At 43.5% G+C, this 13,460-nt stretch overlaps 1 protein-coding gene and 1 long non-coding RNA gene across 2 annotated transcripts in view; both read left to right on the plus strand.

The window, feature by feature from the left end:
- The window catches only part of LOC311238889 (uncharacterized protein), a gene marked incomplete at both ends in the record, with an annotated part of 75,730 nt that overhangs the window by 27,675 nt on the left and 34,595 nt on the right, over positions 1-13,460 (plus strand). The gene's annotated exons all lie outside the window — the stretch shown is intronic.
- Positions 599-13,460, plus strand: part of LOC311239611 — a 43,095-nt gene continuing 30,233 nt past the window's right edge. Inside the window, exon 1 of the long non-coding RNA XR_014620438.1 lies at positions 599-671. This is a non-coding gene — a long non-coding RNA (uncharacterized lncRNA). The remainder of the gene's footprint in view (positions 672-13,460) is intronic.

Here is a 13,460-nt window from a genome sequence, read left to right on the forward strand (position 1 = left end):
TGTATTTGCAAATCTGGTATGTCATAAATGTATAGATGTAGCAGTACTGTCTGTATCTGTATGTCATGTATGTCATATATGTTATGATGAATTGAAAATGGGGGACCCTGATGTAAACAAGACGAAAGTGTTTCTCTGGTCTGCATCCCCTTACCCATTCTGTAATCTGTTAATAAAGTTTTCAATCAAACAATAGTGCTCCCTCTGGTGGCGCTGCGCTGCATGACAGCTCTCGGAATACTTTGGGCAGCCGAAGAGTGCTTCCGCGTTCGAGTTTTGCGCTCCGATTGGCCAGGTCATGTGACATGTGCGCCAATCGTGGGACAGCAAGTTCTGCTCCTATTTCCGGGTCTAACAGACTGCAAACTATAGATATATATCTATGCTGCAAACTACCTGGCGTTCTATCGCCCTGCTCTAAGACAAACTCTTTCCTTAACCAACTTCGAACGAGCGCCTAAGCTTAACCAGTGTAGACACTTGCGGTCCCACGATTGGGCGTACATGACACATGACCAGAAATGACCTGGCCAATCAGAGACGCGGAAACGCAGTTCTGTTGTAGAAGGCATTCAGGCCTCCGGCGTCACAGGAGACACGTCACGACTGGAGGGAGAATCAGAAGCAGAAGATATCATATCGCCGCTAAACCTTACGCCAAAAGTACACAGGTAAATCAAACGGGGCTTTTGTTTGACTAACTAACACTGAATATTAAATTGTGACTGTTATTTGTATTTCAGCTTATTGTTATTGTTTTGTTGGGAGACATGTCGCGGCCTTACAGTTAGCTGTGTGTCAGGAGATTAGCTTTAGCTGCTAACTGTTAGCTCTGTTAGCTCTGTTAGCTCTACTGGCTAACTGCTAGCTCTGTTAGCCGGGAGACCAGCAGACGGTGGGCTAAGTGAGATGGACCTGCCGGGTCAGGAATATACCAACACGCGTTCTCAGTTTATAGCTAACGTTACCTCAAGTCGGTTAAATGTTTGACGAATGCAAGCAAACCGTCATCTTAACAGCCGTTAGCACGTTAGCTGCTAGCTAAGTAAGCTAGCTAGCTAACACGAGCTAAATGTGTGCAGCTGGAGTGTAGCAGCTGATCGGGAAGTAAATACAACAGAGTGTTTAGAGTTCTGCCATGTTGTAGACAAGTCAGGTCGTTTACTTCTAACATATCCCTTTGATTGAAAAGTTTATTAACAGATTGCAGAATGGGTACAGTACAGTACAGCTCAATACATACAATTGTTAAGGGGATGTGAATATATGAATTGAAAATGGGGGACCCTGATGGAAACAAGACAAACGTCTTTCTCAGGTCTGCATCCCCTTAACAATTGTATGTATTGAGCCGTACTGTATTGTACCCATTCTGCAATCTGTTAAATAAAGTTTTCATTCATTCATTCATTCATTCATGCATGCAGACCAGAGAAAGACTTTCGTCTTGTTTACATCAGGGTCCCCCATTTTCAATTCATCATATGACATACACGACATACAGATAGACAGTACTGCTACATCTATACATTCATGACATACCAGATTTGCAAATACAGTACTGTTTGTGATACAAAAAGAGTCCAGAAAAGGGAGTATATACATTTGACGTAAAAAATGTACATTGGAGGAGGTTGGGTGGGGTTGTGTGGGGGGGGGCGAAACACTGTACAAGCAAAACTGTACATTGGAATATTGACAACCATACTAGGTAATTTACTGTACATTGGAGGGGGGGAAACACTGTACAAACAAGCAAAACTGTACATTGGAATATTGACAACCATAATAGGTAAATTACTGTACATTGGAGAGGGTTGGGTTAGGACATTTACAGGGGCCAGTTTCGAATTGCAGTCTCCTGTAGGTGTTCCTTGAGAGTGGTTTTGAAAGTGGGTAGTCATTCACATTCCTTTACAGCTTTAGGTTGGGCGTTCCACATTGATGTGGCATAATTGCGAAAACGTGTTTAGTCCCTTGTTTGAGCCGAATCTGGGTTTAACATGATTTGTGGAGCAGGGCGGCTACGTGGCGTAGTGGGCAAGGCGCTCGCCACGAATGACGGAGACGCTGGGCTTGCCTGTTCGAGCCCAGCGCTCCACATTGCTTTCAGTTTAGCTGGTCATTCATACTAATACACATTGGCCGTATTAGGGGGTGGGAAACTGATGGGTGGGGATCGGGCGTTGTGGACAGCGACTCCTACAGGTCGGTTGGTGCGCCTGCGCAGTAGAATCAGGAAGTGTCAGGGGCAGCCTGAGCCTCCCACGCGTTACTCCTCGCCACTGAGAGATCGAGCTGCGCAGGTGAAAAGATGCGACTGCTGTTACCTCGAGTACCGGAGGGGACATGTGCTATGTATGACTTAGTCCACATTGCAGTCGGCTTGTGAGACGCAAAAAACAGCGTTCGTGACAGGGGAGGGTTGAATTGGATGATACGAAATTGGGATGGGAGAAAATATAGGAAAATGGGAGAAAAAGTGGATAAAAAAAAAACATGATTTGTGGAGCTCCCTCTGGTGTTGTGATCGTGGTATTCACTGACCTTTGGGAAGTATTTTGACATGTACATGGGTACCTTGGTCGTGTAGTGTATCTTGTAGACCAGGCCCATTGCAAGTTGCTGTACTCTGTCGTCTACTCTAAGCCATCCTAGGTTGTCAAAGTGGGCAGGGGTTAGGTGGGTTCTAGGAGTAAGGTCAAGCAGTAGTCTGACCAGTTTGTTTTGAGATGTTTGTAATTTTGTTTTTAGCGCCTTTGAGGTGCTTTGGTACCATGAGGTGCAAGCATAGTCGTAGTACCCTTGAATGAGTGCTCCTGCCAGAGTCTTCAGGGTATTCTTGTTTACCAGAGAGGAGATCCGGTACACGAATCGAGTTCGTTGGTTGACTTTTTTTTATTACATTGGATGCCATTTTGTCACAGGAGAGATTAGCCTCTAGGATGGAACCCAGGTATGTAATTTCATCTTTCCTTGTGACAATATTGTCACCCACTGTAACTGAGAAGCCGTCGGTCTTGCTGGGTTTGTTGTTTGAACCGAAGAGAATGGACTCTGTTTTGCCCATGTGTAATTAGAGCTGCCGCGGTATTGATGTTTTCCTTACCGCACAAATTTGCGAAATATTTCCTACCGTGGACGGTATTACCGCAATAATAAAAAAAAAAGTTTGAAAGCATTTTTTTCCCTACTCTTTATAGCATATAGCCTGCCTCTAGTCTAATGGCTACTGCATATTACCTACTCGACTCGACCCGCTTTAGGTACATGGTACTTCGTTCCTTTTCCACTGCAGGTACTACTCAGTTTGTCTCCGTGTGGGGACGCTTGTGTACACTGAAAGCTCCGTGAGCATAGCTATGTCCGAGGGCTTGCAGCAAGCCAGACTTTAACACAGTTTCAATAAATCAATCAATAACAACATTAACCAGACTCTCGTTGTGTCTATTCTGCTAAAGCTAACGTCACCTCTTATTGTGTCTATTCTACCAAGCAACCCAGGTTTAACGTTACCTCTCGTGTCTATCTGCTGACGTTAGCAACAACAAGTTTAACACATCAGCGATATTTTTGTGACACTAAACTCTCCGCTCGGTGGTAAATTCATGGGTTGATGTCGGTTTTGTTTCATCAATAAATGAGGCAGAATACACAGTGAATCCATCCTTTTTTGTTTATTGCACGGTCCTGTTGCAAACAAATCCTGAATGCATCCTTACTTAGCGAGCCAGTAAAGATGGCGGCGTTCTGCTTTTGTGCAGGACGCTACAACGTGTGACGCGTCTCTCTTCTGACCAATCAGTGGTCTGCAGTGTTTCACGTGACTTTTCTGGTACCACTTCTACCCAATAGGGTTGCTTGGAACCTCGACAGAGGAGTAGGGTATATCTGCAGAGCCGCAAGCCCAACGAGAGCAGGGAACTTTATTATTATTATAAAAAAAAGCGGTGATGCGGTATTCAGCCTAACTCTGAAAATCTATTTGTTATCACATAGGATTTAATCCAGAATTCCATAACTGTATACTGTAAGGGGAGAGAGAACTGGGAAGAGCAGAATGGTCATTCTTAGAATAGAATAGAAATACTTTATTCATCCCGGGGGAAATGTGGCACTACAGATCGCTCACAGTAAACGGTAAACATTTAGGTAGTCAAAAACAAAAGTCACGAATAAGAATATAAATAAGACTAAGAATAAAATACGGTCTGGGATATACATTTTCTATGTTATGTATATACATTCTAATATAACACATACAGTCAAAATATACAGTAAGTGTACAGTAAAAAGTGTGGAATTGTACAGTGTCTTTAAGAATAAAGTAAAAGTCCAGGGCCCTCATTTATCAACGTTGCGTACGCACAGATATGTGCGTAACCCGTGCGTATGATCATTTCTAAGCAAAGTGTGGTACTTATTAGGCTTGGGCGGTATGACGGTATATCAGGGTATTTAGAAATCCCGACGGTATTGAAAATCAATACCGTCCGTCATCGTCAAAATCACAGATGCGCTTCAGTTTCTATAACAGTGAAACAGAGTTTTGAGTGTAGTGCACACACGCGCCAGCAGAGGGCGAGACCAGTCTAGTGGAGCGAGTGGGTCACAACGGTATTCACGTTTTACGGTAATGTTGCGACAGTGCTGTGAAAATACCGTAAAGCGTTGCGACGAGAGTTGGTGTGTGTTGTTGTGGAGCAACTGGTGGAGCAAGCAAATAATCCGTCTCTTATTATATGTGAACTAAAGAGTACAAGGTTTACACAACAGCCCCCACCTGCCTTTTTATTGTATTTGTACCGTCCTGTACTATCCGCTGTCAGCTGTTTATCTCTCTCTGTGAGCTACTGAGCTTGAATAACTAGCGTTAGCTCACGTTAACTAGCGTTATCTCTGCGGCTAATCTTAGATTTCCTTGAACTAAATCAATGACTAGGTTATAAAGCATTCGAGTAGTTATCACTGCACATAGAAGTAGCCAAACAACGGGAGCATTTCGGGAGCATATGACCAAAACCCATGCAATTTCTAGACCTTAAGGAATCAAATAGTCTGCCATGGGCCATGGCTATAGGCTAGATGCTAACGCTAAAACGGTGCAGGCTTCTACCGGTGCGGGACTACCATTCTGAGAGCTGACGATGATTTGTTTACTTGGTAACACGGGTTGCCCCCCCCCCCCCCCCCCCGCTGATGAAAATGAAAGTCATACCGTCAAATACCGTAAACCGGGGTATTATTTCATATAGGGTTTGACGGTGTGAAAAAAAGGATACCGCCCGAGCCTAGTACTTATCAATTTGAACTTGTGCTTGACTTTGTGCGTATATCTAAGCACAGCTCGGAGAGCATGCGTAGCTGGCGCCCGGTGGTAGAATATTATTCAGTCTGCAACGCGGAAATAAGCTTCCGTGCATTACTTCCAACACTGGCGTGTTCAACTTCTGTATGACCCGTAATTCATTATAGTTCATTGTAAAATAGCGACAGTAGTGTAATAACGGGCTCACGTGCGAACAAGAGGTTGGCCTGCTTGTTTGGCACGGGGGGGGGGGCAGACGAAGAACACCCACCTCCAAACCCGATTAAATATTGTTTCAAATAAAAAGCTAAATACTATTTTGTGTCATGTTTCCAAATAAGATTGGCCACAACGAAATGCTTTCTACTTCAATTTGTTGGTTAGAATAGAAGATTACCTCCCTTGAAACTTCACTGAGACTAAAAGTAAAAGACACTATTTTTTTTTGTGAGCTCCGCGCACAGACGTGATAATAATAACAATAATAATAATAGCTTCATTTTATATAGCGCCTTTCAAGAGACCCAAGGTCGCTTTACATAGATAGGGGGGGAATAACAAAGTAACAAACATGGACAGACACAACATATAAATATGATGATGGGATTCAAGTTCGTCTTTTTATTGATCACATAGGCAGGCTATACATAGGCTGCATGACACGGTCCATCGTGATATTGTAGATGGATCGAGCAATAGACTGTTACTGTACCACCCATGTAGCTGTCAAAGCTCCATCACAAATGCAGTTATGTGAATAGAAAGGGATTCCACTCAGTGATGCGCATTTGCCGATACATGTCGTTGCTACCGGGAGGAAAGGCATGCTGCGTGTTTTCATTAAATAAAACGGGATACTTTTTGCAAGGGTTTACTGACCGTCATACAAATAATCAACCAACTACATACTGTAACTTTGGAGGAGTTCAAGTTCAAGTTTGTATTGATCACATAATAGGCAGGCTACACATGGCGTAGGCTACATTATACATGGCAGTGAGATTCATTGTTCTTGTATATGCTCTCGTATTATTGTTATAGTATATATGCTATTGTCAAGAAGGAAGTACATTCTTTTCAATTGTGGCTTTAATTCGTATAGCCGAGAAGCAGTCTCCTACCAGCTTCATTAATCCCGACCCATCCAGCCACAGCATAACTGAGACGGGCTATGGAAACAAATCATAAATAGACTACTGTAAATAAAATAGCTTATAAAAGATGGGCTATCTTCGATAATGTCCTTTAAAGGGGACATGCGTTGCTATTCCTAGCACTATTTGGGCAACTTTACACAATTCCTGTGAGTGTATTGAAGACATCTGTACGTTTTTTCTTTTTTTCAAAAAATGCATTGTTTTATATTTCTAATCAAGTACTCAACCATCATTTTTCAGCTTCAAGATTTCAGGCTGTTATGGCCTGGCTCCGCCCATAAGCACTTTGAGTGACAGTCAGTCCACACAGTCTGCGACTGGTAGAGAGAGAGAGGGCCGTTCTTTTTTTCTCTGCCTCTCGGGTGTGCTGCGCGGCAGCTTGTGGGGGGGGGGGGGCCTCCCTTCCTCTCTCTTTCCCTTTTTTTCTTTCTATCACTCTCCCGTTCGGAAGTGCTCATGAATGCTCTATATCTCTCTCTCTCTCCCTCCAGAGGGCACGCAGAGTATGAGGAAGTAGTTTCCACTCGCTGTGTACAGTCAGTCTAGGTAGATTGTGGGCGGGCATTAGCTACAACCACAGAGCCAATCACATCACTGTCTGCTACCCAGAGCCTGAGTAACGTCATTCCTAACGGATCGCCTAATTTACTGGAGAAGGAAATGATCTGAGCTGAATCAGAGCAATCCGCCAATATGGTATTTAGACACTAAAACACATTGATACTAACTCCTATTACTATAATAGTTCAAGTTCAAGTTTCTTTAATAGTTGTCGTACAGAAGTACAGAATACTTTTATACAAAATGCTTCTTACTGTTACGCTCCAGAGACTGTGCAAGACAAGATAAGTATGAAATAAAATAACATAGTATAGCATGTAAATTAGAAGTAAAAAAAAGAGGTCACAGTGTTCAGTATAGACATATGTACAATGTTCGATGCAGAATAGACGTAACTGAGTTACCATATAATATACAATACTATGCAGTGTACTAATATACAATACTATATAGTGCAAGGCAGAAATGGGATGAGGTGCAATTTAGGTACAATTTACAGTAGGTGTACGAGTTGTGCAAATCCTTTATCAATAAATATAAAGTGTGTTTGTGTGATCTAAAGTGTGGAGAGTGGGTGCTGCAGTGTGTTGTTTGTTTAAGTGAGTGTGTGTGTGTGCTGTGTGCATTTGATGGTTGTTGCATAGTGTTTATTGTTCGTTTAGCAGCCTGATGGCCTGGGGATAGAAGCTTCTTCTGAGTCTTTCTGTGCTCGCCTTAAGACTCCGGTATCGCTTGCCTGACCGCAGCAGTTCAAAGAGGCAGTTGTTCGGGTGGCTCGAGTCCTTAATAATTCTCTTAGCCTTCCCCCTGCACCGCTTGTTGTAAATGTTCTGGAGGGTGGGAAGCCCCCCTCCAATTGTGCGTTCGGCTGAACGTGTCACTCTTTGTAGTCTGCTACGGTCTTGTGCAGTGCTATTCCCAAACCAGGAGGTGATGTTGCCGGTCAGGATGCTCTCTATTGTACATGAGTAGACATTTCTAATGATCTTCTGACTGACTTGGAACTTCCTTAGGCGCCTGAGGAAGTAGAGGCGTTGTCGTGCCTTCTTCACAACACTGTCAATGTGTGTGGTCCATGTCAAGTCCTCGGATATGTGGGCTCCGAGGTACTTGAAACTGTTCACTCTCTCAACCGGTGCCCCGTCGATGCTGAGGGGGCTGTAGTCCTTGACCCCCGACCTCCTGAAGTCCACAATCATCTCTTTTGTTTTGCTGACGTTCAGGGAGAGGCAGTTCTCCTGACACCACTGTGACAGATTCTCTACCTCTTCCAGGTAGGCCCTCTCGTCGTTGGCAGAGATCAGGCCCACCACTACTGTGTCATCAGCAAATTTGATGATTGTGTGCCACGCAGTCATGTGTGTACAGGGAGTAGAGGAGGGGGCTCAGAACACAGCCCTGGGGGCAGGGACCAAAACTAGAGAGCGCCACCCGCCATTTGCGCTCAGTTTTTACGTTTGGCGCCTCCCACTGAGACGTCTGAGCGCCGTGTGGCGCTCAATCAAATAGTCATGTGAAAATCGCAAATCATGATCCAATTCTTTAGCGGAGTTCTCACTCGCTGTCTCAGCACACATGAAGCGCGCACCGCGCACTGCTGCTGCTGCTGCTACCCCCTCCTCACCTGTTGCATGTAAACAGAGGCTATTGCCTCACCGTGACGTTAGTCTAGTCAGTGTGGGACCTTCGTGAGATAACGTTAGCTACCGTTACAAAATGACCCAGTCAACTATTCACTTAGTTTAATACATGACTTTGAGGCATTGTGTAACGTTATCCAGCCGGCTAGCTACGGATAGCTCCCGACATCAACAAATCCATCAGCAATAGTCCAGTGCATAATACCTCCGTTGGCTAGGTAACTAGTCACTACGAAATGTCGCAGTAAACTAAATAGTTCACTGAGGCGTTGTCCCAACGCCATCCAGCAGTAGCTACAGAAAGCTCCTGGCATCAATGTGGCTACAACAACAACATGCGTATTCGAGTCCCTGGTTTACATCGCATGAGTGAGGGCTGCTGACTAGGGTCCAGGTGCAGCGCCGGAGAATTATTTTGCATGCTGAATGTAGCGTTTAGGGTCCAGCTGCACCCCCGGAGAATCCTTGCTGGAGCTGGAGGCCACTCGAGTATACACACAGACAGTGGAGCTGTTTGCAGACAGCGAGGTGGCGATGTCTCGCAGATAACACAATCACAAGTATGATTATATAATATATATATTTTATTAAAAATTTTTTTTATATAAAATAATAATAAAAAAAATGTTTATCAAAAAAAAGTTGGCGGGTAAGAAATATGCTTGGCGGGTAGATTCTTCCCATCTACCCGCCACTGGCCGGTGAGTCAAAAAGTTAATTTCGCTCCCTGCCTGGGGGGCCCCTATGTTGAGCGTGATGGATGAGGAGGTGCAGTTGCCTGCTCTTACCACCTGGGGTCTGCCCGTCAGGAAGTCCAAGACCCACTGGCAGAGGTCATAGTTCAAGCCCAGGTCCCTGAGCTTGGCTATGAGTTTGGAGGGGACTATGGTATTGAATGCTGAGCTGTAGTCGATGAACAGCATTCTCACATAGTTCCCCTGCCTCTTGTCCAGGTGTGATGCTGCTGTGTGCAGCACATGGGCTATGGCGTCCTCCGTGGACCTGTTGGGGCGATATGCAAATTGCAGGGGGTCCAGGTTGATGCTAGAGACTGAGACTAGAGATACAATGCTAGAGACTGAAAAATGACATTTATAACGCATGTCACCTTTAACATCACATCATGGTTTGGAGTGATGCGTGCCATCAACCGGAAACCTCTCGACAGGGTCGTTAAGATCAGCTGCAAGATAATTGGGAAGGACCAGGAGCCACTCAGCAGCATCCACAAGAAACGCACAGTTAAAGAGGCCTCCCAAATAGTTGAGGACAACACACACCCTTCACACCCATTACAAACTAATGCCCTCAGGCCGTCGATACAGAGCTTCATCACTGAATAAAAGGGGCTTAGGTAGCTTCGTGCCAACCTCCATCAGACTGCTGAACACCTAGGTCTGGTGGAGGCCTGACTGCCCCCCCCCCCCCAAGGACTTTGGACTACTTAAAATAGACTCCCCCTTCCACCTCATGGACACATACTATGTACCTGTACTACTATTATTTACTATTTATAGTGATGCATCGAATATTCGGCTACCGGAATTTTTTGCCAAAAATGGCCTTTCGGCTTCCGGCCGAAAGAGTTTTTTCACCGAAAATATATCGCAGAATGTCAAAGAACAGAAGCAACCTGTAAACTAACGCGTGTTGTTGTGATGATGTCATCAAAACGCGGCTTCAGTCATTACATGCTCAACGTGAGCTCTTCAGTCCTGCGTTCTGCAGCCTGTGATAACTAGAGATGTTCCGATACCATTTTTTCCTTTCCGATCCGATTCCGATACCTAAGCTTTGGGTATCGGCCAATACCGATACTTATCCGATACCAGTGCATAAAAAGAAAAAAAGAAAAAAAACGATATTATATAATTTTTTTATAAATATAATTTTTTTATTTATTTTTTTAACAAATACTGTTTTATATATACTGTTTTTTAGTAATAACTAGAAAGTAATGGTATTTATTCAACAACAGGTGATTGTATAGATTTGTATTAGTATCATTAATCAATGAGTATGGGGCTTCAGCATTGCAGATATACCCTACTCCAATGATCCACACGGACATTATACGTTGCTGCACTCGCTACCCACTGGCTCTGCAGATATACCCTACTCAGTCTGTCTACAAGGCTCCGTTTCAGTAGCAGTCGGATCTGTTGTGATTTTTGCACAATAAATATTCAACATTCTCTTTTGAGACTCCGCCTCAGACTCTTATCATTTGGCACTAAAAGCTAAACATTGTCACCGATATGGCTGTCCGCAACATGTCATTAATTGTGTACGCGAGGTGGTCTCAATGACGACGTCAACGTGAGCTAAGTTAGCATAGCATGAGCTGCCGGTATATAAGACTGTAACGTTACTGGTGACATTGTGATTTAACGAATACTCCTTTGCCAACTTGCTGTACTTTGCTTGCAGGTCTGCAGCCATTATTGCTGGATTATATGAATAGCCCCAACTTTAGCCAAGGTAATGTTAAAGCTAGCTTTCGGTTAGCTGTTCAATGCTAATAACACCAGCCACCAAGCGAACCCATGAGCTCCCCGTCAACACCGCTCTGTCGGGACGATGACATTTAAGAAAGTATCTGCTGTTAAAATGACAAATGGCATTGACACTTTAATCGATTAAGCACCCGTTTGTTTTATAATGCTTACTCAACAGACCACAGTGTTGTTGATAAATTACGTCATATGGTATCGGAGCGCAGCATTAGAGGGTACTCGCCGATACCGATACCAGCATTTTAGCCAGTATCGGCGGCTTTTCCGATACTGGTATCGGTATCGGAACAACTCTAGTGATAACTCCTCTTGGGACTCGGGAGTCGCGCTGTTTCTATGTAAACTCTGCACGCAACGCGTCCAATAAATGCGTCTTTAACATGCTTTATATCCTCATCATTACTATATGCCCGTCGCGGTTAAAAACCTTTTTGATTAACGTTAGCGGTAAGCTAGCTAACAAGGCTTCCGGTCCTCTTTCACTAGTCTCTTAAAGCTACGTCATCCCCCGCTAATAATCACGGGAGATGTAGTAAATACAACAGTCCTTCCATGTAGGCTAGAACGCCGTGAATTATGACAGTAGTTAAAGTTTCTTTATTAGTTGTCATACAAAAATACAGAGTACTTTTATATAAAATGCTTACTGTAGCCACTACAGTAACATCATTAAGTCTGCTATAAGCTAGTCTCCCTCTCAATGTGTGCAGATCTGTATGCAGTTTTAAAGCACATTGGCTTTGTTCTGAATGCACTTTGTTGTAGTTATCCTACAGAGAAAGAAAATGCACTTGACTTGGAATTAATGTACTGTATGCATTCAGAAGTGCTGATTTTTTTAATTTTTTTATAACTTTTGTAACTTATTTTCAGAAATGACTGATATTTTGAAATTATTTAATTAAGGCCAAAACATGTCAAAAGATAAAAAATTATTATTATTATTATTATTATTATTTTTTATATCTGCCCATATCGGCCCTATCTTGATATCGGACCGATATCGATGTGTAAAAAAACTGCCATATTGGCCGATATTATATCGGCGGCCGATATATCGTTAGGGATGGGTACCGAATTCTGTACTTTTGAGGCACCGAACCGAAACACGTCGGTACTACAAGTATCGAATCAAGTGAGAAACCGAAAAAAAAAAAATTTTACTTTTTTTTTTTTTACTTTTTTTTTCTTCATGTCTACGTTCACACGCACAATATATGCTTACCTAGGATTTGACTTGATTCAACAACAAAGCAGTCGGAGCAATGACGAGCCGAAAACTGTCGAAATTGTAGTTATTTGAAGTTTGGATTTTTTAGGTAAATTAAATTTCTTGAGACTAAAGTACAGAAAAAAGGTACCGTTGGGTACCGGTATCGATTCACAGGTACCGGTATCGGTTCAAATGTGAAAGGTACCCATCCCTATATATCGTGCATCACTAGTTTTTAATATATCACGCTTTAAGTACTGTAGTTTTAATGTAGTTGGTGTTTTTTTATATATTGGTCTTTTTATTGTAGTTTTTTTTTTTTTTTTTGGTCTTTTTCCCCCTCCATTTTCCTCCGATTTTCTCCCATCCCAATGTTAGTCGTATGCCAATTCCCAGTCCCTTCCTGGTCGCTGCGCACTTACCCCCCACAGTCAGATCATCTGGGAGAGTGGAGGCTACCACGTGCTTCCTCCGACACACGTCCAGCCAATCACCGCTTCTTTTCACCTGGCAGCGCGGATTCTCATTGAGAGGGCGTAGCGTGTGGGAGGACCACACTATCCCCCTCACGTCCAATCCGCGCTTAGCAGGCGCCCCGACCGAACTGTAGGAGTCGCTGTTTACAACGACCCGGACCCACCCCGCCAGCTTCTCCCACCCTCTGATACAGCCAATTGTATCAGTGCAGACGGCCAGCCAAGCTGGTGACAACCCCGGAGCTGTGAGCTGGATTCGAACAGGCAAATCCAGCTCAGCTCCGGGGCTGGTGACGAACGCAATCTCCGCTCGGCCACCTAACCGCCTGTTTTTATTGTAGTTTTAACAACATTTTTTATATATAGTGGTGAGTGTCTATGTATTGTGACTGTATGTTTGTCTTTCAACCACTGCACAAATGAAGTTCCGAAAGGAAAATAAAGTAATTTGAAGTTTTGATAATCTCTGAGAACGGTCTGTCTCTCGGAGCAAGATCAAATTAATGAAAGTTCACGGTATATAGAGAAAAAAAAAAGCCGTGATAAACAAACAATATATTTTTTGAAACGTGAAATAGTAATCAAAACA

The sequence above is a fragment of the Notolepis coatsorum genome (genome assembly GCF_963971535.1).
Source record: "Notolepis coatsorum genome assembly, chromosome: 13".
Lineage (NCBI taxonomy): Eukaryota > Metazoa > Chordata > Actinopteri > Aulopiformes > Paralepididae > Notolepis > Notolepis coatsorum.